Source organism: Mus musculus, chromosome 18, assembly GCF_000001635.26.
Source record: "Mus musculus strain C57BL/6J chromosome 18, GRCm38.p6 C57BL/6J".
Lineage (NCBI taxonomy): Eukaryota > Metazoa > Chordata > Mammalia > Rodentia > Muridae > Mus > Mus musculus.
The window spans coordinates 61,639,653-61,666,158 of record NC_000084.6 but is presented as its reverse complement, the minus strand read 5'-3'; the positions used below and the strand labels follow the sequence as shown (position 1 = coordinate 61,666,158).

The 26,506-nt window shown below is 51.4% G+C and overlaps 2 long non-coding RNA genes and 2 other non-coding genes across 4 annotated transcripts; 3 read left to right on the top strand and 1 right to left on the bottom strand.

Moving 5' to 3' along the window:
* Window positions 1-620: 620 nt before the first annotated feature.
* On the top strand, window positions 621-20,281 carry Carmn (cardiac mesoderm enhancer-associated non-coding RNA). Its single transcript, NR_045402.1, has 5 exons — window positions 621-857; window positions 11,621-11,729; window positions 13,753-13,916; window positions 16,009-16,252; window positions 19,679-20,281. It is a non-coding gene; the product is annotated as a cardiac mesoderm enhancer-associated non-coding RNA (long non-coding RNA).
* Mir143 (microRNA 143) lies at window positions 16,901-16,963 on the top strand. The gene has a single exon (NR_029601.1). It is a non-coding gene; the product is annotated as a microRNA 143 (primary transcript).
* Window positions 18,265-18,334, top strand: Mir145a (microRNA 145a). Its single transcript, NR_029557.1, has one exon. It is a non-coding gene; the product is annotated as a microRNA 145a (primary transcript).
* Bvht (braveheart long non-coding RNA) lies at window positions 18,674-26,506 on the bottom strand. Its single transcript, NR_045420.2, has 3 exons — window positions 26,391-26,506; window positions 20,794-20,996; window positions 18,674-18,955 (listed from the first exon to the last, which is right to left on the bottom strand). It is a non-coding gene; the product is annotated as a braveheart long non-coding RNA (long non-coding RNA).

Sequence of the window (26,506 nt, the reverse complement as noted above, 5' to 3'; positions counted from 1 at the left end):
ATGCCTGACTCCAAAAGCCTGCCCTATCTGGGCAACCTCACTGTTTGGGCCCTGGACAGGAGCAGCCGCTCAAGGTATTAGATTTCTGGAGAAGATATTTGCCTTCCCTAAGGCCTTCCGTGTGTCACCCGTTCCCATCACCCTTTGAGTCCCGGAAGCTTTAACTCAACTGGTGTCTTCCTCTTAGGGGATTCTCAAAACGTTTCTGGGCCCCTTGTCCCGTCCTGGGACTCGGAGCAGCGGGAGAAAAAGGAAATTCTCACACACACACAGCTCTCTCCCAGGAGTTTGCCGAGTTCCCAGGCTGACAACTGGCAGCCCTCAGAAGTCCATCCCCCTCTCCCTTCCTCCTCTCCTCCCTACCTCCTCCTCCCCCCGCTGCCCTTCTCCAGTTTAATAACTTCCACATGGGCTCTGGGGGCTGGAGCCAAGCCCTCGGCATTGTCTGAAACCTCCAAATTTAGAAGAAATATGAAAATTGTCAACCACTCCTTCCTTAGGGGGTAAAAGCAACATTCGGCACCAGGGGCAGGTCAAGGCGAGGCAGTCACGTGGCAGGCGCCTTGGCCAATGGGGGACCCAGGGAGGACGCAGCACCCGCCTTGCCCCAACACCAGGCTCGTTTCTTCAGCTCATATAAGGTAAAAGGCAGCGAGGCCTCGGTGGCCAGAGAGCCACGGGCAAGGGGCTGAGCTGAGGGGGGTTCCAGTGCCAGTTGCTTAAAAATGCCCCTGTAGCACCAAGAGGTGCCAGACCCAAGTGAACTTAGTTGAGAAGCAATAACACCCACAACCACACCCCAAATAGACTGGGCCTCCACCTCCGAAGATTCATCCCTGGACCAGACACCAGTCAAGGTAAGGGCCAGCCACAGACATGGGTCCCTGCGCTGGTCTCTGGGGCTTTCTTACAAGGGCCTTTGTCCCTGCTGTCTAACTGCTCTGTGCCTTCTGCCTCTCTGGATCTGAGTTTCCCCATCTGTGCCAGGGCTGCATCTGGTGATCTTTAAGCACTGGACCCAGCCCTGAGCAGCGCTGGGCCTATGGGCCTATTGGCTGCTCCTGCTGACTGAGGAGTTAGGGGCTGAGCTGATGGTTTTGGCAGGCCAAGCTCCCACTGTGCCACATCTTGGCAGTTTGCCCTGTCTCTACCTTATATCAGGTGCTCACTCCTCAGCGCCAAGGACCTGGGGAAAACTGTTTCCAACTAATGGGTCCATAAACAAAGACTGGAGAAGCAGTCGTGTAAGCTCAACAACTCCCCCCCGCCCCCCTCCCGGGAGTAGGAGACACCGGGGTTAAAAGGATGGGATGTTGGCTGTGTGTAGAAGGGAGGGGGAGGGGCTGAGCTCTGATCCCAGATCTGTGCTCAGTGCTGGACTATGTGGCTCTGGGCAGGTTCCTATCCCTTGCTGAGCCAGCTTGCCTGTCTAGATGTGACATAGTCAGGAGACATAGTGTGGTTTCTGAACCATTTGGGGGAAATCCCCCACAGGAGATTCCTGGGCTACATCCATCTTTGACCATAGACTCTGAGTCCACGCAGTTGGTCAAAGCCCTGGGAGCTGTCGAGGCTGAGCTGAGTGTCAGTGAGAACACTCCCAGGGCATCTAGCTGAAGTCCAGGATCTGGCTTCCCCAGGGTGCTGTGCTACCTCTGGTGGGCACAGGGATGATGTCTGATGCAATAAGCCATGTGTGCAAGACCTCAGGGCAGGAATGGAGTGAAGAAATCACAGAGAGCTTCCAGGGCCTTAGAAGGAAGGCCTGTGCTGGACACTGTGGGGCCAGGCAGCGCTCAGATTGGAATACAGGCAGCATCCAACACCTTGGGCCCAGAATGGATCACAGACCTCCAGCTTCAGACTGTGCAACATCTATGCCTTCTTGTACCTGGTCACCCAAGGCCATATGGTTCTGAAGGAAGCACTGAGCTCCCCCCGGGAGGGTCCAACTCTGGCTTGTTTACATATTAGAAGCGGTTGATCCCGTCATCTGCCACCTCAACTTAGGCTCCTTCCTCTGTGGAATAGCCTAAGTTCCGACAAACGGGCATAAGCCTCACCTATGCTTATGGAGAGGAAATGAGATAGAGGGAAGAGATGCCCAGAGCACCCTAGAGAGAGAGAAAGATAGGACAAATCCCAGTCGGAGGAAAGAAAGGAGCAGAGAGCGACGAGCTTAAGACAATTCCCTTTGAGCCCATCTTCTGCTTGAAGCTAGGAATCAACCCTGCAATCAGGACAGAGTTGAGGAACTGCAAACTCCGGGTGAAAGCATAGCTCTAGCTGACAACAGAGTGGGGGCAGAATGTATGGCTGCCTAGGCAGGGGATTCTTCAGGTGTTGTGAATAAAAACAATAGATGGCTTTCATTTGTTGAGCGCTTAGGAGGTCCAGGAACCTGAGACTTTTACGTTTATTGAAGCCTTGCAGGACCATGGGAGCTCAGTGCAGTTATTCCCATTTTACAGAGAGGTCAGACCCTGTGCATGTGTGCTGGCTGCCCCAGGGTGTTGTCTCCAGCAAGACCCTCTAACTTCCCGCTCTGCTCCGGCCACCACGGTCTTCCTAGGAAGTGTCCAATGAATCTCACAGATAAAATATATATGGGGCCACCCCCCACCCAGAGCCAGACACTAGCTACATGGTTTCTATTATTTCCATTATTCTCATCAAGAGTTGACTGATTCCAACATCCCTGGTTAGAGAGAAGGAAACCACAGCCCACCCAACGTCTCACCACTAGACACTAGGCAGGAGGCATCAACCCAGCTTCACCTTCATGCTCTTAGCTGCCTTCCCAACCCCCTGAGTGCTATGAGGAAGCCAGACATGAGAGGGAGACTCTAGTCCCAGGATTTGTTCTGAGTCTTGACAAAAGAACAGAGGAGACTCACTGGTCCCCGCAGCCACAATATAGCTCTGTGGCCAACCTCAGTCCTTTCTCCTACCTGGCTAGTGCTAGAGAAAAGCTAATCCATACAGCTCTGCTGAGGAGAACGTTCCAGACCTCAAGCTGCCATGGACTGAACCAGCTTTGAATGACTCCCCAGCTGAGAAGACTCCCTAGAGTAGGTCTCCAAGGTCCTTGATGGTGGCCTTGTCACTTCCAGGTCCTGGGTGGCTCAAAGAACCATGAGAAACCTGGGCATGGTGACACATACCTAGAATCCCAGCATTCAGGAGTTAGAGGCAGGGGGATCTCAGTGAGTTCAAGGCAACCAGGTCAGCTAGGGCTATATCCTGGAAGAAGAACAAAAGAGGAAAAGAAGACGTTGTGAGAAGTGTTGCCCTCTGTTTTCTGTTCAGTTTTGAACACAGACAGAGGCCAGAGTTTCTCAGTTTGTACCTGGAGTGGGGTTGCTGGGTCCTAGGTGTGGCTGGAAGACGACACGAGAAGTCATCAGGCTACTTCCCCCAAGTGGACCTCCCCTTGACTACACTAGAAATGATGGGATTTCCTGAAATATATACATTACATACTTTTTTTTGTATATACCAAACAATGTAAAGATGAGGGCTGAGGATGTAGCTCAGTAGTAGAGCATTTGTCTGGCATATATGAGGCCCTTGGTTCACTCCCAGCACCACAAAGAAAGGAAGAGAAGGGCTTGGAGGTGGGGGTGAAGGAAGGAAGGAAGGAAGGAAGGAAGGAAGGAAGCTGCTGATCTTTGTTCACACAGGCACTTAGGAAGACCATGAAGAAGGCTGAGTAGCAGTCGTCCTGATGCACCCTGGGCCCATCACCCAAGGGTGAGCTGTAGGGCTTGGGTGGATAGAGGCAGGGGGCAGCCTCAGCTAACAGCCTGTTTAGACAGGCCCCACAGGAATCACATTTCGAGGGCTCTAGGGCCAGCCATTTGTTGGTGGCAGTCTCCCAGCACCGCCACAAACCTTTGCTCTGGGTTGAGCCATGCCTGATGCACAGTTGGACCTTGTCCACTCTCCTGGCTCACACAACCCAGCTCCCTCAACTACTTTTTGGGTCTGTTGCAGATACAGAGTTTTGCGGAGGCTGGAGGGTGGAGGTGTCCCCCACGTCCAAGATGAAGGAACGAGGCAGTTATAATCAAGGTGCTATAAAAATAGCGTGAAGTCACAGGGAGGTGGGGTCACAGGGCCAGGTCAGCTACAGGCTACTTGGTTCTGAATCTTGCTTTTTTTTTTTTTTCTTTTTCCTTTTTTCCCTGGAAGCAACTGGGGTTCCTTGAGCCTCCATAGCTCCATCTGCAAAGTTGGGAGATTAAGGTACTTAACAAGGATGGTTTATTGAGCCGTTTGGATTAGAGGAGTGGAAGCCTTTGAAACCCATGGAGTAATGACTGACACACAGGGATTATGTAAGAAAAAAGTAGCTGCTATAACCCCACACAGCTTCTTGGGGTGGGTATGCCCTGCTGAATTCTATCTTCTTGGATACTAAGGAATAATATGCTTTTGTTCCTTCACAAGTAACAATTCTTAACACAATACACGTGTCTGTCATGGCAGCTCTCAGGAGGTAGAGAATGGAAGATCAGGAATTCATGGCCATACTTAGCTACTCAGTGAGCTTAAGGCCAGCCTGGGCTACATGGGATCCTGTCTCAGAAAACAGTTGTCACACTGGGGATGTGTTAGCTCACGGTACTATGTTAGAGCGCTTGCTAGGCTCCAGGTCATGTGTTCTGTTTCCATCATGTCCATCTCTTACATAACCCAAATTGCTATGTATCAAGGCCTCCCTGCCCAATACCCCGAGGTAAGTACCTTCATCCTTTGCGTAAGTCAGGTGCTCAGAGAGATAGACCTGATCATTTGCTCAAAGCCAGGCAGGCTAATAGGCAAAATTGGGACTCTGCTCCAAATCTGGCTTAGCTGCTATTTTCGAGAACCAGCCACGGCTATGAATCTGAACCAGTTCCAGCATTCACCTTCTTTATGGGGCACATGATATTTTGGGAGGAAGCTATGTGCCTTCTAGATTAAGAATAATTATGCTGACGGAATAAAAAGAGTCTCCTCACCCCCACCGCCTCCACTCTCAACCACAGCCCAGCTGAGGGTAGAAAATGCAGACCCTGGCCAGACCACTCTAAGGCACACCTGCTGGGTGGTCTGTGTCTTCTTGGAGACCTCATCAGCTCTTTCTCCACACAGCCTTTGGAGTCCTGCAGAGGGAACAGTGAGCGAGGGCAAGACTAGGACCTCCTCAAGAGCCACGTCAATCTATATCCCTAGGGAGCCCCGGCTGTATCACAGAGAGGGTGATCGATAGAACCCTGCCCCTCCTGCCCAACTCTCTCTTCCCTTCTTCCTCTGCTTCTCCTAGCCAAACAGGAATGGGGACGAGTTAAAACAGGCTGCTGCCCTAGATAGCATAAGTAGTGGCCATGATAACAACTGCCACTTGCCTGCCTTCCTGGAGCCAGTAGCTCTCAAGCATTCAGCCACCAACCTTGAAAAGCCTAAGGTGTCCATCCCTCTCAGGTGAACTGACCATGGCCCAGAGACGCCAGAGGCATCTGCACACTAGAGGGGTCTGCTCAAAGAGGGAGGAGGTGATTTGGAGGTAGTGAGCTTCTGATCCCAAGAAGTATGCAAGACTAGCAATGATGACACAGAACGATGACAGCAGCGGTGACCCCGTGAGGCCTTTCCCACCAGCAGCCTGCAGCTTCACATGCCCATGCAGGCTGCCGTGGGACAGCCATGGAACGTAAGTCCCTGGCTGCCTGCATGCCAGATTCTAGCCAGAGATGACGTCAATTCTGCCCTGGCTTTGCACAGGGGCTTCTTGGACTCCTGCCCCCCTCCATTTCCTTTTATCCTACAGTGATCTTTTCGTCTTCCCAGGGGACTCCAGGGCTGACCAGAGAGACCTGGAGCCTATTTATGAGAACAAGGTCCCTAGGGACCATATTCCTCCAATAGCCTCCCCACTGTGCAGGAGTGAGACCAGGGTGGGGAGGGGGGGCAAAGTCTCTGGGAGCCTGTTCACACGCTCCAGCGAGTCTGTGTGGAGATTCCAGCAGGGTCACAGGAAAGCAGCTGACTTAGAACCAAAATGTCTCAGTTTTTCCCTCTTCTGCTCCCATCTTTTCCCCAGCCGTGGCTGTGGCAGGAAGCTGGTGAGGGAAGCAAACAGCTTCCCTGGGCTGAGTCACAAAAGTCAGTCTAGGGAACTAAGATACAGGAGCAGCTCTTGGTATCCCATTGCCTTCTAGAGCTTAGGGAGGTGAGCAGTCCAGGGAAGATGCCCAGGGAAAACCAAGCTGGGGGGAGTCCTAGAACAAGAGTTAGGCATCAGTCAGGCCAATGGCAGGCAGGGTGCGGATGCTCACTAGTAGAGCTTCCCAAACCCAGGTTCAAGCTAGGCGGAGGGGGGTCCAGGCTTCCCTGAATAAAGGCATGGGGTGTGGGGAAGAGGCTTTGGAGGTCCTGGAGGACCTGCCTCAGGCTGGCTAACAGCAGAACACACCTTCTGATGTCCTCCCCTTGGTATCCTTGTGGCTTTTTGGTAAGATGTTCCTGGTGTATACACATCGGAATTCTATCTCCTCATGCCCATGATAAAGAAGCTGCGGAAAGACTTCCCCATAATCACACCGTCCAAGTGGACGCATCTTCTAGAGCCCCTTTGCCTTCTAGCCAATGTTGGATGGAGACTGTGACTTACTATCAATTCCTGCTGATCCGACTTCCAAGTCCCTTCATATGGCCAGAGATGGCTCCCAAGCTAAAGGAACTACAAAAGGGAGGGGGCCTCCTGCATAAGAGATACCCAAGATTAGGTTGGGGAAAGTCCTTGGTTCTTTTGGATGCTGCCTAGATCTCCATATGACCTTGAGCAAGAGGTACCTTCTGGTGTCCATGTGTTCAGCAGGGTCTGGACCCAAGGAGCCAGAAGAGCAGAGGATTCCCTCTAAAATCTCCTGCCTCACCCATCTGAGATTTACCCCAGGGGTTTGGTACAGGAAGTGGGTGGGCCACAGGAAGAAAACAGCAGCCTACAGATTCTTCTATGCCCAAGCTTTGCTTTCCAGCCAAGAAATTCCCAGAGAGAGAAAAAGCGTGGACGCAAGCTTGGCGTGGTGACTCACGCCTGCAGTCCGGTACTCGGAAATCCGAGGAGGGTTGCTGTGAGCTCAAAGCTTGCCCGGGATACACAGTGAGTTCAAGGTGAGCCTGAGACAGGCAATATGAAACTGGGGGGGGGGGTGCGTATGCGAGAGAGAGAGGGGGGGGAGGTGGAGGGGCAGAGGCAGAGGCAGAGTGTGTGTATGCTCTGGGAAGTTCTTTAAAATTATCAGCCAGACATAATGGCTTATACCTTTAGTCTCAGCATTTGAAAGACAGAGAGGCAAATGGATCTCTGTGAATCTGAGGCTACTTTAGTTTACATAGTGAGGTCTATAACAACTTTAGCTATACAGTGAAGTAAATAATAAATAAAAATTATACCAGTGAAGAAAGCTAAGACCAGAAAGGGTCAGCGGAGAATTCAAGGTCATCAAAGCAAGTCAAAACCTGAGGAGGAGCAGGGTCTGTGACTCCCAGGCCAGTGCTCTTTCTACTGTCTACAGTGCTTTCCAGAACAATGGGCACAAAAGCCAACCTGGTATGAACTTGGGTCAGTGTCCCTCGGTGTCTCAAACTCCTGCACACGATATCTAATCTCCTTCCCTACCTGGAAACAGGGAACTGTGTGAACAAAAGATACCCAGGATCCAATACCAGCATCTAGCAGCTCAACACAACTTTTCCCGGGGGCCCCTTTTGCCCCTACCTTGGCTCTTTCTTTACATACACTAGGGGACTCAGACCAGGAAATCTCACCAAGTTGCAGCCCCACCAGCCTTATCCCACCCTAGACCCCATGGTTGGGCTTCATCCAGAGTTGTAGGCTCCAGCCCAGCCTGCCTCTGAGAATCTGGATTTTTTCTTACCATAAAAGGACAAGTGTGCCTTTCTCAACCCTGCTGCCAGCCCTGCTGGGAGAACGGCTGAGTTATTTTTAGATGTAGGGTTTACTCCTAACCCGAGATGGAGCTGCCCCTTTGCACCACAACCCCCTCCCCAGCTGCTGCTGGCTCCCTTTACCCTCCTTTGTGACCATCAGTATCTACCCCACCACCACAGACACACACAGACCACACACATACCACACACCACACACATACCATATACACACATCACATACACACACATGCCATTCATACCACACACCACACACTACACATACCACACACACCACACATACACACCACACACACCACACATACGTAGATCATACATTACACACACACACAAACACATACATATACACCACAACACACCACACACACACCACACCACATACATGCTACACACACACCACACATACACAACCACACACACACACTATACCACACACACACACACACACACACACACACACACACACACACAATTCTCTCCTCTCTGTGCCCTTCCCTTCCCAGATCCTTTCTCAGCCAGCTTCCCCCTCCTTGCCCCTCCCTCAGATCTTTTTCTTGTTACTGAAGAAAGTGACACATCTGTACCCCACCCCCTCCTGTAACAGTATTTACAACATACATTCCAAACATCCGCCATCTGGCTTCTAGGAAGAACCAAAGCTATTTGAAGAAGGAAGTCATGATTATTCCATCTTCAAAGCCAGGGAACTTAAGGCCCTCTTCTCCGCTCCCCCTTCCTCCCAGAGGCCCCCTGTGTCGACCAATGACATCCTTCAGTCAATAGCTGGATGTCAGTTGGATCCCTGACTTCAAGTACTTCCTTTGTATCCCTTGCAACGCCTCTCTGTGCTTCAGAGTTTACGAGGGTGCGAGACCAGGATGCCCCGAGATTTCAGGTCCCGATGCAGCTCACTGAGACTAGCTTTGAGTGGAGCAATGAGGAAAGGGGGGTGAGCAGAAGGGTGAGTTGGGAGAGTCCTGACACCATGAAGTCCCCCTCTCTGCCACCATGTCCTGCATGCTCCTGACACCCAGAAAGCCAAAGACCTGTGTACATAAGTTGCAGGAATTCTATCTGTAGGAGCTTTATCCCTGCCTGCTAATCTTCGTGCCCTAAACAGTTCATAAGAAACCAGTACCTGATATCCAGGAAGGCTGAACATTCCTGCAAAGCCCTACAACTCTGGAGACTCCTACTCTTTACAAAGCAGGCAAGATGGGCTGGATTGTGGCTCCGTTGGTAATGTGCTTGCCTTGCAAGCACAAGGCAAGGACCTGGTTTCAGATCTCCAGCCCCTGTACAGAAACCAGGTCCTCTGACAGCACTTATAATCCCAGTGCTAAGGAGAAGACAGATGCATCCTTGACCTTGCTAGACAATCAATGTAGCAAAGTCAGCAAGCTTCAGAGACAGACCCTGTGTCAAAAAATAAGGTAGAGGGGTCAGAGAGATGGCCCGGTAGTTAAGAACACTGGCTGTTCTCGCCGAGAACCAGGGTTCAATCCCTAATAACTACAGCAGCTTACAACCATCTGTAACTCTAGTCCTCAGGGACCCAACACCTCTTATGACCTCTAAAGCACTTGCATACATGGAGACATATTTAAATTAAATTTAAAAAAAGTAGTACTGAACAATACATGACACGTAATGGTCATCTCTGGTCTTCATGCTACTGGTACATGTACATGCACATGTGCAAGCGCATGCATACATGCACTTGCACACATGCGTGCGCGCACACACACACACACAGGAACACAAACATAGACACAAACCCAAAAGACACAGATAGAACAGAAGCAAAATGTTTATAATGGCAATGGGGCTTGGGGTTGTTTGTTTAAACAAATATCCTACAAACAAGAGAGGGACGCCATAGGAAAGGGAGAGAGAGCGACGCCCAGGACAAGACAAGCGTAGCTTCCAGTGCCTGGTGGTTTCTGTTCCTACTGAAAATGCTTTCTCTGTTCTCAAGCTCCTTTCCTCCAAGACAAGCGGGGCAATCTGGGCTTCAGGGGAGAGAGGACAGTGTGTGCTGGACTGCATGGGGCCAACTGGGACTCCTAGACTCATGAGCTGCGTGACGGTGACCTTAAGGGAGTGCTGTGAGCTCTGAGAACCTCGGTTTCTTCACTTGTCAAATGTCACTGAGAAAGATCCTAATGAGACTTGGACAAACATTCTTAGCAAGGGTGTGTGTGTGCATCCAGAGCTCCCAGCTCTTCTCCACCTTGCTCGGAAAAGCCAAGGAAAGCCATGCCTCTTCTCAGATGTTGCCCTCCCTGGAAAGCTAGGGATCCAGGTGTTCAGGACCGTCCTCTCTCCCCAGGGTCTGAGCTGCTGGAGGCAAGGCTTGGGGCTCCAGAGGAGCCAGGGGCCCCTTTCTCTTCCTTCCCTCCCCCTACCCGCTTTCTGGCTTCGACCTCAAGCTGCATTCCCAGGGTTTGCTCAAGAGTCCCAGAACATTATTCCCTGGGGAGGAAGCGGGGAGCGTGTGAGGTTGGTGAACTTTACAGGGTGACAAGGGTCTGAGGGCGCTCTGGGAACAGAAGCCAAGGGAAGCTGTGCAGGAGGGGACATGAGGAGGGGCCAGGCAGCGGTGGCTCCTGCAGTCAGTATCCACATTTCTAGATGTCCCCCTGTCCCTGCGCTTACCAGGCTAATGATAGAAAACTGCAGCCATGTATTCATGGCTTATCACATGGCCAGAGCTGCCTCTGTTTCCTCTCTGCCGCCTCTGACTATCAGAAGCCAAGTCTTCCTAAGGGTCCTCAGACACAGCTGGGAAGTGCCAGGGATGAGAGTCAAAAGCAGGGCCCGTCTCTCCTTGATTCTGTCCAAGCATATGGTGGCAATCAGATCCTGGAGTCAAGAGCCGAGCCGTGGAACCTGTGTGTGGGAGGGAACTGCCAGAGGGAGCTAAGGTAGAAAAATCTCTCCCTGAGGAACAGCTACGGCTTATTCCGTGGAAGAAGGTCTGGGCTCTGGCAATGATCTTGACCATGTGAACTTTGCTTTCTATCTAACCAAGCTCAGGGACGAGCCAGCTGAGTCTGGCTTCTTGTCTGTCTGCCTTGGATACTGGTCATTAGCTCGAGCAAACTGCAAACCCTTGTACACACACACACACACACACACACACACACACACACACACACACCTCACACTCACACACACCCTTCAACAGTAGATGCACCATTCTGGGGTCATTCTACAGGCCAAGAGCCTTGAGCTACTGCAGGCGGTTACAGTCTTGGTCACCAAGTTAGCCCCAAGTTGTGGTCTCCTCAACATATCCCACTCAGGACATGAGGTGAGACCATTGGCCTCTGGCCCTTTCAGAACAGAGCTCTCACCGACAAGTCCTGCAGTGTCCAAGGGGAAGGTGATCCACTCTGCTCCAGAGCTGCCCTGGCGTCCTCCTTTGAAAACCAGGGGACAGAGCCGGAATCGTGGCCACGTAAGGCCCAAAGGACAATTCCAGGGGGACCTGAGAAACCTCAGCAAGTCAGCTCAAGGCTTGTGGGCTAGGAGTGGCCCCGGCCCTTTCTTGGTCTCTGTGAGAGCACGGTCAGGCACAGGTCCTTGGAGTTTAGCACCCTGGCCACAGAGTAATCCAGCATACTTCTGACTGAGCCAGATCTTTTGTTCTTTTCAGGCAAGAGTGATGGCTGGTAGGATTCCTCCTACACTGGAGAAGAGCCCCAGAGAGGAACCTTCCTGAGAAGCCGAAAAGGGACAGCAACAGCCGCCCAGCTCCCAGAACTGTAAGTGCTCCTTTCCACCGCCCCCCCTAGACACTCCAACTTAGGAAGCTCTAGGCATAACTAGGGACCCTCAGACAAGCTCCCCATCCCAGTGCTCAGAATGACCAGGAAACCAAGGCCGGGAGTCTCAAAGAGCAGAACCTAGCCAAAGGGTGGCCTTTCAGGAATGCTGGAGGCTGGGGTGGCAGTGGGGTAATAAAGCAAAGAAGAGGAGACCCAACAGGCATGAGAACATCTCCCACCCCACTTCCCACTTCACCCCACCTTCCTTAGAGATGGAAGAGCTTTGTAGGAGCAGCACCTGAGGGCCCGGGGCTCTGGGCAAGCATTGTGCTATTGATAAAAGCAGCTCCCAGGGGTGAAGGTGCTCCTTCAGCCCTGCTGGGGTCTGAGCATGTAGCATCCTGCATTTGATAGCACCCAGGAAAGAGCAGTGGTGGAGCCTCCATAAGATAGGTAGGGAAACTGAGGCACAGAGGGGGAGGAGCACACTCAGAATTGTGAGGTCAGGCTGTGTAGAGGCGTCTGGTACAGATCTATCAGGGATGGAATAAACAGAGGAAGGACTGGAGGTGAGGGAGGGGGAAATGGGGAGGCAGGGCTGCAGAAAGGAGTCACGGTTCTGTGGATGGGAGACGAGGCTTGTATAACACAGCCCACCTGTTCAGCCCCGTGTAGCCCCCACATGTGTGTGAACGTGCACCCCCAACACAGCACGCACCCGGTCTCCTCTTGGGAGCCAATGAGCTGCAGAGACTGGTGTAAACAAATTGGATTAGGAGGCTGCAGGCACCTCCTCGGTGACCTTCCAGCCAGCTGACATTAAGCAGGCCTGTAGAGTGGCCAGCTGCACTCTCTCTGGCATGGGGACAGTCAGCCCTGAGCCCCCCAATCCCTCCCCCCATCCAGCCCCAGGAAGGAGCCTTGCAGAAGATGCCAGGATGATGGATGGGGTGAGGGAGGTTCCAGGGCTGGCCTGAGAGCACACAGGATGTTAGTACTTGTGTGAGGCACATTTCTGAGCTGTTCCCAGCAGCCCACCCCCTCCACCCGCTTGGGCCTCCCTCCACAGCCTCTCCCACGGTCGGGTCGGTCCCTGCTGCTAGCCTGGGACTTGGGCCGAGTCTGAGGTTTCCAATCAGAATCTAGGGCCTGGGCCCTGAGTCCCATAGCTGGACAGAGTGGGAACAGCTCATTTAGAAGCGTCAGCATAGGGAGACACCAGAGGCCACTTTGGAGGGGGAAAGCCATCTTAAAGATATTCTGTGCTTTCCCACCTGTTGCTTCATCTGATCCTTAAAACACGCTGCAATTGTGACCAGGTGCTTCCCCACGTCCCTTCTATGAGGCCCTAATCTGCAGCAGGCCCAGTGTCATATGCTGAAGACACCAGTAAATAGCCTATTGTCCCAGTCTAAGGAACTGTTCCTCTGAGGCTGTGTTGTAGAACACTGGGGCTTCCCTGGCTTCCCAGGGGCAAACCTCCAACACAATCGACTTTCTACAGAGCACACGTGATAGCCAAATCCTCCCCCTTTATGCTGCATCCAGGCAGTCAACTCAGAACGCCAGGTCAGATACCAGGCCCCAATACCAGACAGCCTGAATTAAATCCTCATTTCCTGTTCAGTTGCGTAGTTGTCCTTAGCCTCTCTGGGCCTGTTTTCTCTTCTGCAAAATGGAGGAGCGGATTACTCTCATCTCAAAGCTGGCTGAGGATGAATTCTTTTTCGTATTCTCATTGATTATCCCTCCCACCGGCTACACCAATCAAAAGCCAAGATAAGCCTGCTCGGTGTGTATAGGTGATTCCCAGCATGCGTGCCAGGTCTTGTCCGCCTTCTTAGCAGCGTCCCAGGTGACCAGTGGTGGCCCTCAGTCCTCTGAGTGGTGCCTGAGGTGGGAATGACAGGCAGGGTTCCTAGCTCAGAGCAGCCTTGCCATATAAGGGCAGGAGCCACAGAGCGTCCTGCCTAGGCCTGGCGAGACTATCCAGACAACCACTGTTTATTTTCTCCTTCAGCGTCCCCTCCTCTCACCCCTCCCGGGAGCTTCCCAACGGACAGAAGGGAGAGATCCCCTTGCCTGGAGACATCTTCTGAAGACATGGGAAAAGGAGACGAGGCGGGCTACTCCCTGGCAGCAGGCCTTCAAGCTGTTGACAACCAGTACCAAGAAGAGTGCCAGGTAAGATCTGGAGTCCACCTGGTTCAGCCACCGCTTTAACAGAATGGAGAACGGGAGATGAAGGGGCCCAGTGAGAAATATCCCTGCTCTCTGGAGATAGAGCTTGGCTCTCTAAGCCTCTCTCATCTTCGAAACGGCAGCTCAGGGAGGGCGAAGGAGCCTTTCTTGGGGTGAATGAAAGGCTTCTTCAAATACTTCTTCTCAGGGAGGCTACATTTGAGGGAGCCAGGGGTCCGGACAAGCTCTGCCTACCAGCCCAGGACGTGTATGTTCATGGGCCCAGAGAAAAAAGGCATTCCTTCCTGTCCTACTGTTCCTTCCCACCATCCCAGTCCCCACCCCACCCCTTCCAGGAGGCCTTTTGAGCTACTCAAGGGGTGGGGGGAAGGAACCTCCCTGGCCACGAGCTCTTGGCAGTCTTTCCACGGGCTCTCTAGAGTTCCGATGAGTCTGCCCCCATGCCCTCCTCGGTGCCTTCCTTCCCCCTCAGCCTCTGTGTCCTGCAAGGACAAGGACAGTATTAAGGCTGCAGTGCAGGGACATACTCCCTTAGCACATAGAGATGGTTCTGGATCTGCTGAATGAGCTGTCGCACACCCAGAGAGCTAAGAAACTGAGATGTCAGGCATGGAGTTGAAGGTGAGGGGCCAGGCCCAGCATGGTGCCTTACACTCCAACCCCGGGGAAAATTCTATTTCCTTGGAGTCTTGGAGACCTATGGGGATATGTGCATTTAAATGTTCACCAGCTTGACTATTCTAGAATCACAGGGACAGAATGAGACAGTCTTTATCCAGGGATGGGTCAAGGAAGAAGAGGCAAAGACCTTTCCTGGCTGAACGCCTCCCTCTCCATACTGTCTGGCCATTTATGTCTCCTTAAGGAAGATGGACCACCTTCTGTCTAGTTCTCGTGTCCCGCCAAGAAGATGTAAAATCTTTGCCACGTTCTCCTTTATCCCAAGGTGGGATGGCAGCAGCTCTCATTTCCCCTTTCTGAGTTGCTGACTGCAAATCTAGAATGCCCTATCCCCATTCCTGGTCCTCCAACCAAGGTGATCATTTCCAGCCACAAAAGCTGACCAGAAGGTAGAGCAGGCTCTGCTGTCCCGCCCCAAACCTAATCAGTGGATGTCCTGTTTTTCACTGCAATTTTATTGTAAAGAGTAAGGGGAATCCTTTTATGTACCTAGGTTGGAATACTTGTTATAAATGGAAAGCTAACACCAGCCAGAGTTTTAAACAATAATAATAATGAAGATGCAACATCAGTACCACACTGTCATCTGCTTCTGTGGCTTGTCAGACACCGACCTGAAGCCCCTTCCTGAAATAAACAGGCCTCAGGAAGAAGTCAGAGGCAGAACAGCTAGGCTTTCCTCCCCACACACAGGGCTCCAGGTCAACAGGCATTGTGGCTTATGCGTGTAATCTCAGAATTCCTGAAGTAGAGGCAGGGGGATCAGCAGTTCTATACACTGAATGAGTTTGGGGCTAGCCTGGTCTACATGTGTCTCTGTTTCTAAAATGAAAGGACAAAAGGGAAAATAAGGGGGAGGGGAGGGCAGACAAAGAGGCAGGGGACGACCCAAATGGTATGTCACCAAATGACTCCCAAAGATCTCCACTCCCTCTGCTTCCCCAGAAAGCAAAAGCAATGGAGGCAAAAGGGCTTTGGGCACAGCTGACCCTGGGGAAGGCTCCTAGCAACCCAGCTAGGCTGTGTCCACCACTCCTAGCTACTTACTGAAATGTCCCTTGGTCAACTTCAGTGCCACCTCTCCCAGGGTCCATGGGAGCTGTGGGGGAATGTCCTGGAGAAGACATTCTGACTCAAGAGAGTCCTGTATTCAGATCTCCTGGTAAAAGGGCTGTGGAAAGTGTCTGAGGAGTCCAGACAGAGGGAAGATGGTAATTGGCTGGGGAGTGCCTGAAGGCAGAAGTTTCCTGGCCTTAACAACAAATCAAAGAAGCTTTTCCCACTGCCCCTGCACCTCACCCCTAACTTCAGGGAGCTAGATTCCTATTGGGAGGCCTAGGAGCAAAGGGGTTTCTAAAAATGGAGGCGCACTTTTTTTTTCTGTTCTCTCCAGCCCTGAGGAAAGGCTGCCTACCCTCTTCAGAAAACCCTGAAGGTATGTATCATCCATCACCAAGGCCACCGCAGTCACCACGAAGCAAAGGTTATCTGGGGACCCTGGGGGAGGGGGGTGTCTTAGCAAGAGCAGGGTGAGTAGGTGGTTTGGGGGTCAGGGGTGTTCTGTTCACCCCGAAGTTCCCACACAAGCCGTGGCCACAGAAGATGGTCACCACGTGTCATCTTTTGTCTGTAGTCACATGCAAAGTCATCGGCAGGTTCTAGGGACCCCAAATCATAATATATGAACCCTGGCCTCAGGGAACTGGAGAGGAAAGCTGGGGTGACCCAGAGATAAACCGCTCCAAGGCCACAGAGGATGAGGTAGGTTGCAAGCCACTCAAGCAGTGTTCAACGGCGGCCTTGATCCGGGGGTTGAGGGAAGCCAGCAGACTCCCTTTCCTTACGAAGGAAAGTGGCCATAGTTGAAAAGGATACCCCAAGAGCTAGGGAGAAACAGGAGTGCAAAGGATGGGCGAGCCCATAAAGGAGATGTCCTGAGAACTAAAGAAGAGACAGTTTCTCACTAGCAGTCATTTGTGCTGCGTGCATAAAGAGACGGATGGGGGGCGGGGCACAAACAGGGGAGCCACAGGTTGAGCAGGCAGGCCCTGGGTTCCATCTTTAGCACTGAAAAAAAAAAAATTAACTGCATGCTTGAAATGGGTGGGTCTATCACAAGAAAGCTAACTTAAAACGACAAAAGGACAAGAAAGTGGAAATTTCAGTCCCAGAGGGCTCCAGGGTAAGCCAAGACCCGGATAGGAGGCAGACCACTGCGCATGCTCACACTCCTCCTGCCCAAGAAGAAAGCCGCGCGGCCTGCGTGCGGAGCGCCTGTCTCCCAGCCTGAGGTGCAGTGCTGCATCTCTGGTCAGTTGGGAGTCTGAGATGAAGCACTGTAGCTCAGGAAGGGAGAAGATGTCCTGCAGCCGTCACCGGGACGTGGTAAGTGTTGGCATGGGATAGCGGACTAGATAGGTTGTCCCTAGATTCTGCTCCAGCAGCTTGTGGCGATGTTCCTGGGCTCAAGCTGTACCAGGGCCGATCACTCTTGTGCCCTCTACAACAGTAAGCTCTGGTCCATTCAGGGGCTGCCAGCACCAACACCCTGCCTCTACTTCCTCAGCCTAGAGAAGACACTGCTAACAAAGACGCTACATCTACCCATTCTGGGGAGGTTCCAACACACCCTCGGAACCCTTCTCAACACTGCATAGTGAATAGCCATTGTATATGGTTCTGCGTTGAAACCCCTTCGTCTCTGTAAATCAGACAGTCCTTAACAATCCTTAGCCCCAGTAGAGGCTCAGGATCCCGGCAACCCAACGATACGACACTGTCACGTTGCAACCACGAAATGCCAGACATTAGGCCTGAGGTCACAGTCTTCACTTTTTGAGCTCTACCCTGCCTCTGTGCTACTGCCTGAGCCAGGCTGGCATCTCACAAATGTCTGCCCTTGTCCCAGAGGCTTCAGAGAGGCAAGGGGCAACAGAGGAGAGTCACTGGGGTATATCCATTTGTTGCTAACCTCCCAAGCCTGGTCTGAGGAAGGCGACCCACTTCCTAGAGGAGAGTAGAAGAGAACAAACCCCACCCTGGTCTTGGTTACTCTCAGCTGTAGTAACAGCAGAGACAGAACCACACACTCCTGCATGCCAGAAGAGGGCATCAGACCCCTTTATAGATGATTCTGAGCCACCAGGTGGCTGCTGGGACTTGAACTCAGGACCTCTGGAAGAGCAGCCAGTGCCCTTAATCGCTGAGCCATCTCACCAGCCCCTGACCATTCATACATATTTCTAAGCGTCCATGGCTTCGCTGCCTTCATGCTGGCTCCTGACCCATCCAGTGGGTCCTATTTGATGCCACTTTACAATCGTACGAGGATCAGAGGCCAAGTGACCTGCTGGAGGACCGCAGCGAGAAGGTCACTAGAGCCTGGGAACGGACTTTTAATAATCACTGGCCAGAGTCCCCGTGGACCATGGCGGGGGGAGGGAGGCAGGGAGGACTGGTCCCAAATGCTTCCTGACCTTAGGGAAGGTACTTTCCAAGCCACTCAAAGCTCTAGTTGCTCTTCCCAGAGCAGGACGCTGCATCCCGGGAAGGAGGGTGTATACAGCGCCCCACGGTGGATGCCGAGAGAACTGCTGGTCCCTAGGGGCGTGGCACGTGCTGAAGGCATCTCTCTCTCTCCCACCTTGTCCTCACGGTCCAGTTTTCCCAGGAATCCCTTGGATGCTAAGATGGGGATTCCTGGAAATACTGTTCTTGAGGTCATGGCTTAGCAGCTGGATCTGTCTCCCTCCCACCCTGGCATTTCCTTCCGGGGAGTAGGGAGGAGGAGGCGGTTCGTCGGAGGTAAGCGGTCTTGGGAGCTCTCTTCTGACCTTTGTATAGCTTTTCTTTCCGCCCTGTCCATATTTCCTAACATCCCCAGGAGGGAGGCTGGATGTGGGAAGCTCAGAACTGCCTCACTCTTGAGAAACTCGTCTCAAGACACAGTGGTTGAAAACCAGACTATGAGACGGCTCCCCTCCACTCTGACCCTCCACATGCCTTCCCTGTAGACCTTGTGGTGAGGAGGGGCCACAGACCCACATCCACACTATTAAGAAAGTCATTCGTACATTTATTTTTAAAGTTTATTAAATCAGCTAGGTAAACTAAAAGCCATTCATCTCCGTTGGATTTGGAGGGCAGCCACAGGGAAACGAGTTTTCAAGGTAGAAAATACAAGACTTGGAGCGCCCCTAGTGGTGGCTCTTCCCACTGCAGGAGCACCTTGTGATCCCTGCGCACAACCACAGACGTGCTTAATCCTTCCTTGTTCTTGCCAGAGATGCTTCCCGGCTTACAGTCGGCTTTTCCTTAGGCCCAAACAAGAGCCAGGTCGCCTAGAAAGCAAAAGGCAGAGCCAGGGTTGATTTCAAGCGTGGAATTGAATGTCTGAGACAAAAGAAAAAGTAGAGGCAGGAACTACTTATAGCTCCCGGCCCCCCAACTCTTGGGAGTTCTTCCTTGTTTTTTCCTTAGTAAATCTTTGCTCACTGTGCTAAAAACAAACAAACAAATTTTAAAAATAAAAAAATAAACCACATGCCTTTAAGCTCAGCTTCGGGAGGCAGAGGCAGGGATAGAAATCCAGCAATAAAATGGAACTTGGGTTGGAAGGATGAGACGGCGCTTATCAGCAAAGATGCTGGCCACCAATCTGAGGACTTGAGTAGAATTCCCAGAACCCTCGTGGTGGGAAGAGAAAAGTGACTCCTGAAATGTGTCCTCTGACCTCCACATGCGTACGTGCACACACATACAATAAAAAGAAATAAATGTGAAAGGGAAACTAGAACTTAGGTGCTGGGGGCTCATCTGTAAAGCTCTGAGTTCGGATGTCCAGTGCCTGTGTAGAAAGCCAGCCGTGGGGGGGGTCACCTTTAGCATCCTAGTGCTGGTAGGGAGAAAGACAAGAGGACCCCTGGAGATCTGCAGCCAGCCAGGCAGCCCAGCCAGGGTTGGTGAACTCCTGGTTTACCGAGAGACAGTGTCTCAGCATCATAGGGTAGACAGTGACAGAAGACACTAGCCATGTGCACACACACACACACACACACACACACACACACACACACACTCGTGCACACACTCATGACCCTTCCAACTATCCTAAACTGTCCCTAGTCCATTTGGCTGAGTCAGTGGAAGAGGTAACTGTCACATAGTTCCATAGCCCTCGTTTCTGATGTGGCCTCGAGTCTCCAGAGACCAGGCAGTCCCCAGGGGCTATGCTCCTAGCAAGCCTCCAGAAGACATTTCTGAAGAGAGGACCCCCCCACACACACACACACACACACTTCTGCTCACACTTGGAGGCTGTTGCTGACCCACTCAGGACGGCAGACTTGCTGATGATAGCAACACCACCCTCCGCCCTCTGGCTCTTGGCACTTCCAGCACCATGTCACTTGTGACCCAATGAGTTAGCAGACAGGCAGCCCTGGGTTGAAAGAGCTTAAGACACTGACCTTAGGCCACACTCAGGAACTGTGACAGTATCCGGCCAATGCTAACAATTTCCACCATCCTCCTATGCTCTGCCCACCAGTCCTGCCTGCCTCAGGCTGCCCCCATCCCAGTGGCTTTCCCATAGTGTGTGTGGGGGGAGGGGGTGGATATCACCTTCCTCTCTATGTTCTGTGACAGTAATAAAGTACTGGACTTTTGATTTGTGTCTTCGTTCTTCCTGGGAGTATAGGGGCAAAAAAGAACTTCCCAGTATTCGCTGCTATAACCCCAAGTGCCTCCACCTGGCCAACACTTCCAGAGACCAGTACAGGGACAGCAGTCAGGAGCCACATCTTAGCTGCCCTTCACATTCCTGGTGTCTCAGGATGCTTCCAGGCCATGACGTCAGGGTAGAGATTTGTGGGAGACGGGGACCATTAGAGTTTAAGCACGGTCCACAGAGGACTTGGGGGATATAACACATGGTAAGCCCTCTCCATCTGTTCCAGAGAACACAGTCTGAAATCATATGTTCATACATCACACACGTGTGCAATTCTGAGTTACCTCAGGCCCTGAGCCAAGCTTTGCAACGACACAGCTTCAGTTGTACCTCAGGCCACAAAACCAGCACACGAGGATATTCTCTTTTGAGATAGGGTCTCACCATGCAACCCACGCTGCATGATCCCCCCAAACGACTGTATGTAGACAAAACAAGCCCTCTTACACGGTCATTGAACTTGCTTTGCTTCAGCCTCCAAGGGATGGGGTTAGGCTGCAGAGATGGCTCAGTGGTTAAGAGCACTCGATGTCCTTCCAGAGGACCTGGGTTCAGTTCCCAGAACCCATGTTGAGAGGTCCACAACTTCATGTAACTCCAGAGATGTGGCTCCAGGAGACCCTACACCCTCTGCTGGCTTCCACGAGCACCTGCACACAAATATGCACATAAATAAAACATGACTAAACCCAGGGTCTGGGGTTATAGGTACGCACCACCACACTAGGGGCCCAGACACTTAAAACAGTCACATGGCCAGTCTGTGGTGGCATATGCCCTTAATGTCAGCACTCTGGAGGCAGAGGCAGGAGGATTTCTGTGAGTTCAAGGCCAACCTTGTCTACATAGTGAGTTCTAGGACAGCCAGGGCTACACACACAGAAACCCTGTCTTGTAAAAACCCAACCCAATTGGACACAAACAGTCACATGCCACACATGCTCTCCCAAACTACTATATTTAGATAAAACAAGCCCTCTTGCATGGTCATCCCCAGATGCCAAGGGCTTCTACATTGCTCCTCAGTGCCCCCAGAACAAGCCCCGAAGAGGGGTCTGAGACTCTGGAATCATTCCAGTCACCTGAGTGCCTAACAGGGAGCAGGAGAGATGGCCCTAGGATGCCTCTGCAACTGTTGTGCTTTTCAGCTCTGAAACAGTAGCCAACAGGACGCCACAGTCTTCTCAGCTGAAACAGTAGCCAACACCACAGGCTTCTCAAGGACCACTGGCATTATCTTTGTCATTGTTCCTTCTGGAGCTCCCATTTGAAGTCTCATGGAACTGATCACCAGCTGGATGCCAGCAGGTCACAGTCACATACTGTGACTTGAGAGGGTCTCGAGGTAGAGGGGTGCACAAGAAGAACAATAAGCAGGACCCCAGAGGTGTCCCATTTTATTAGGTTTTTCTCGGAAGCAGGTGGTGGGGAGACGAGGTTTCTCTCCATAGCCCCTGGCTGTCCCGGGTGGTTTCAAACTCACAAAGATCTGCCAGCCTCTGCCTTTCAAGTGCTGGGATTAAAGATGTGCTCCTTACTTACTTAGGCATCTTTATTCACCTTGGCACCACTCAGAATCTTCTGTGTGCAAGCTGTGCCTGGGAAGAAGCAGCCAAGGAAATCCTACTGTAAAGAGATCCCAGCTTGCGCTCATCAGGACCCTACATTCGGCCAGCGTACCTGAGGCCACGCCTCGTATGAACCCTAAAGCTGGACCACTTTCACAAGCATCCCTAAGTGCCATGACACAGGCTTCTGTCCTGGGAAGGAAGGACACAGTGGGAACAGTGTCCCAAACCCAAGCTCTTCCCAGATGGAGAGCCTAGAGAGCCTTTACTTACAAAAAGGAGGAAGGGCGGGCGGTTGCTCCAGGAAACGTGGTACAAAGGGCTGGTGACTCAGGTTAGGGGCATAGGGCGCCCTCTTGTGGCCCATCCTGGGAGGACAGGCTTCCTTGTTCTCTGGGACTTAGCATAACGTCATCATCATTGGCCAGTGTTTATTGCTTTTGCAGACGATTTTGCATTTTACAATGTGCTTTCCACCAGGCCCGGTGGTGCACACCCTTCACCAACAGCAGGAGGCAGAAGCAGGTTGATCTCTGTGTGTTCTAGCCAGTCCTATCTATAGAATGACTTCCAGGACAAGCAGGGCTACTAGAGAGACCCTGTCTTAAGAAACAAAGGATCCATAAAGATGGCTCAGCGGTTAAGAGCACTGACTGCTCTTCCGAAGGCCCTGAGTTCAAATCCCAGCAGCCACATGGTGGCTCACAACCATCCATAATGAGGTCTGATGCCCTCTTCTGGTGTGTCTGAAGACAGCTACAGTGTACTTACATATAATAATAAATAAATCTTTGGACCAGAGTGAGCAGAGGTCCTAAATTCAATTCCCAGCAACCACATGATGGCTCATAACCATCTGTACAGTTACAGTGCACTCATATACATAAAATAAATAAACATTTAAAACAAAACCAAAAAACCTAACCAATCCAGACAAAACAAAAAAATTGTTTTCCACCTATGGCCCTATTTCCTGTTGTCATCAGGTTTTTACAAAGCCTCAGAAGGGTTAAACATTATTGTCCTGAACCCATCATCCTTATGACTTACTGAACCCTCTTAGAAACTAGCCCTGAGGTGAGTTTGAGTTTGCTGCTTTAAAAAAAGATTTGTTTGTTTGCGTGTTTATTGTGTATGTGTGAGCACCTGAGTGTGTATATGTGCACCACTCACATTCTGGAGCCCAGAAGAGTCAGGAGAGGTGTTGGATGGCCTTGCTCTCGAGGCACAATGACTCTTTCTGAGCCGCCTTGTGGGTGGTAAGAACTGAATCTGGGGCTAGAGAGATGGCTCAGCGGTTAAGAGCCCTGACTGTTCTTCCAGAGGTCCTGAGTTCAAATCCCACAACCACATGGTGGCTCACAGCCATCTATAATGAGATCTGATGCCCTCTTCTGATGTGTCTGAAGACAGCTACAGTATACTTATATAAATAAACAAATCTTAAAAAAAAACAAAAAACTGAATCTGGGTCTTCTACAAGAGCCACAAATGCTATTAACCACTGAGCCATCACTCCAGCCCCGTTTGAACTCAGGCTCTGGGGTGAGGGGGCTTTTTGTGCCCCCAAATTTTTAGTTTTTATTTTTATGTGTATGGGTGTTTTGCCTACATGTATGAAAGCATGAAATAAAGCAATAGATAGATAGATAGATAGATAGATAGATAGATAACAACAGCAAAAACAAAAAACAAACAAACAAAAAAAACAAAAAACCACTAAGGACATTGAAGCACTTAAGCTCAAGGAAGCCAAGTAAAATAGAATTCAAAAGCAGACATTAAAGTGGGAATCACATTAGTGAGAAACAGATAATGAAATTAAAGTGAGTAGCTGGCTACCATTAAAAGCCAATTTAAAACCTTAGAACCAGGTGGTGGTGGCCCCCACCTTTACTTCCAGCACTTGCAAAGCAGAGGCAGGTAGATCTCTGAGTTTGAGCCCAGCCTGGTCTATAGAGGGAGTTCCACGACAGTCAGAGCTACACAGAGAAACTCTGTCTTGAAGGAGGAGAAGGAGGAGGAGGAAGAGGAGGAGGGGGAAGAGGAGGAGGGGGGAGGAGGAGGAGGAGGAAGAAGAAGAAGTAGAAGAAGAAGAAGAAGAAGAAGAAGAAGAAGAAGAAGAAGAAGAAGAAGAAGAAGAAGAAGAAGAAATGATGTCAGAAATGACTGCCATACTAACAGAAGCTTAAAGCGCAATAAAAGGACTTTCGTTCTATGAAAAGCTAATTGCAGATTCTTGAACGGATGGACCAAGACTTGCAGGAGTAAACAGGATGATGACAATTAAAGAATGAGGTTGATAATTTCTCATAATTCAGGCCTAAGTTCCCAAGTATGTGCCATCCTCCTGCATGTATTACACATGACTCCACAGAGTCTCCTGCAGCCCCAAGTTTAGACTTAAATAAAGGGCAAAAACTATGCATAACTAGGAAGTCCGGATCATGGCGTCCTCCCGCCTACCTGCCTATCACTGACCCACCCTTGTCTCAGCGATAGTCTGTCCTGTAAAGCGGTCTGGTAAGTTGTTAGAACGGTGTGACACATCTTTCTGGGAGACCAGTGCCTCTTCTGCCTAGCACAAGGCTTCAGTCTTTTCCTCCCCCACAGCATGGAATTCTGGGAAACTTGGGGGTCCTTTCATTTTCAAGCTGATGGCAGGGTCCTCTCCTGCCAGGCCAGTGACAGGCACACTGCTCCCTCATCTTCTCTTTGGCCAGTCTATCACCGGCTTTAGGGTATGTCTGGCTAACCCACGGTAGCCTCCCCATCCCAAGATCCTGAGCCCAGTCACATCTGCCAAGAGCCACCAAGGAAACAGTCACAGATTCTGAAAATCAAATGAGACTTCTTCCCACCTAAGCCTCCCTATTCAAAATGGCTAAAGTAAACATAAGACATTTTTCTAGCTGCGGGGCGGCAAGCAGTCTGTAACAGGCATGATGGCAGATGTAGGGAGGGGGGAGGCGGGCATGGGAGAGCCCTAAGGTTCAGGGAACTCAAGCCCCACCAGAGATGAGCAAGATCGGCCTCTTCCTGCCTTCCCAGGGGCCCGGCTTCAAAGAATGGCCGATTTTGATGCCTTCACTTTGGCTAAGGAAGTTGAAGGACCAAAGGGGTTGAGAGAGGTGATAAAAGGAGACACATGGAGGCTGTGGAGAGGTTTTACAGCAGAGAGCTCCAGGCTTAACATGCCTAAGATTCTGGGTTTGATTCCCAGCACTGCGCGCGCCCGCCCCCGCCCCCGGCCCCTGTGCCTGTTATCGTTGGACAGGGAGAAAGGAATAGCTTCGGGCAGACTGGCCAGCCTCACTCAGAACCCATCACCTCCGATGCCCACAAGCTCAGCAGCCGGGGATGCAGAGGAGGCTTGCTGCAGGAACTTCCACCCCGCCTGGGAAATCTTAGTTCCTCCCGTCCCATCCCACGCTTGTGCAACCGATTTTGTGACTCAAGATGCAAACTTCCCATCTTCGGGGGTGAGTTCCAGAATCCCTGTGACTAATCTCTCACATATTATCCAAGGAGGATAAATTGCCTAGAATGGAGTGGGGGCTTCTCTCGTGTGTCTCTAGCAACAGCTCATCCTTGATGTCCTTGATGAGCCAGACTGGGTGCTGAGCTCAGCATCCTTAATTGCCTCAGCCATACCTTGGAGATCTGCTGTCATGATTTCCACCACCCCCACCCCCGAGGAAGGAGGAAAATGCTCAGTGAGGCTAAACTGCCTACAGTCGGCCAGCCGCCAATCATGGGGAAGGTGGGACTTGTACCAGGGTAGCCTTGGCCTTTGAGTCTGGGGTCCTAACCAGTCCCTTGGGCCCATTTGTGGATACAAACTCAGACACATTCATGCAGCATCCTACAGAGGTTTGGATAGCCATAGTCCCAACTGGGTGTCAGAGGGAATAAGCGGTCTACAGTTCTGCAAGGATTTACACTGTCCTCAAGGAACCGGCTTCTCTCTTTAACGAAGAGACACAATTTCATTAACACAAAGCCGGGCAGGGGTGTGGTGGCACACACCTTTCAGCCCAGCCTTTGGAAGGCAGAGGCAGAGGCAGGCAGATTTCTGTTGGGTTCAAGGCTAGCCTGGTCTGCACAGTGGGTTCTGGGACAGCCAGGCCTACATAGTGAGTCCCTGTCTTTAAAAAAAAAAAAAAAAAAAAAAAAAAGACAAAGAAAAAACTGGAAGAACTTATGCCAAAATGGCAGCAGCAGGGACATGAACAGGAGGAGCTGTCTGCCCTCTCTGTACAAAGAGTATGTGCTGCTTTTGTAAGCACAAAAGAAGTAATTAAGACGACGAGGAGGAGGAGCATGAGTCAGCAGACCTTCTGGGATACCAAGGCAGCTCCCCCAGAGGCTACAGCTCCCCTCCCTGACGACACTGGCTCCCAAACCAGAAAAACCTGCGGCTGGGCCAGGCTCCCATTCTCTCCCTCCTCCCAGCCCCTGAGCCAAGCTACTGACCATCTCACGACGTTCCCTCACGCTCCGTCCCCTCACCCTCCGTAGTTTACAGGAAGCCTTCTCATGATGCTCCTCCTGTTCCATCCATCCTCCCCAGGACTCTGAGGGGCAGAGAT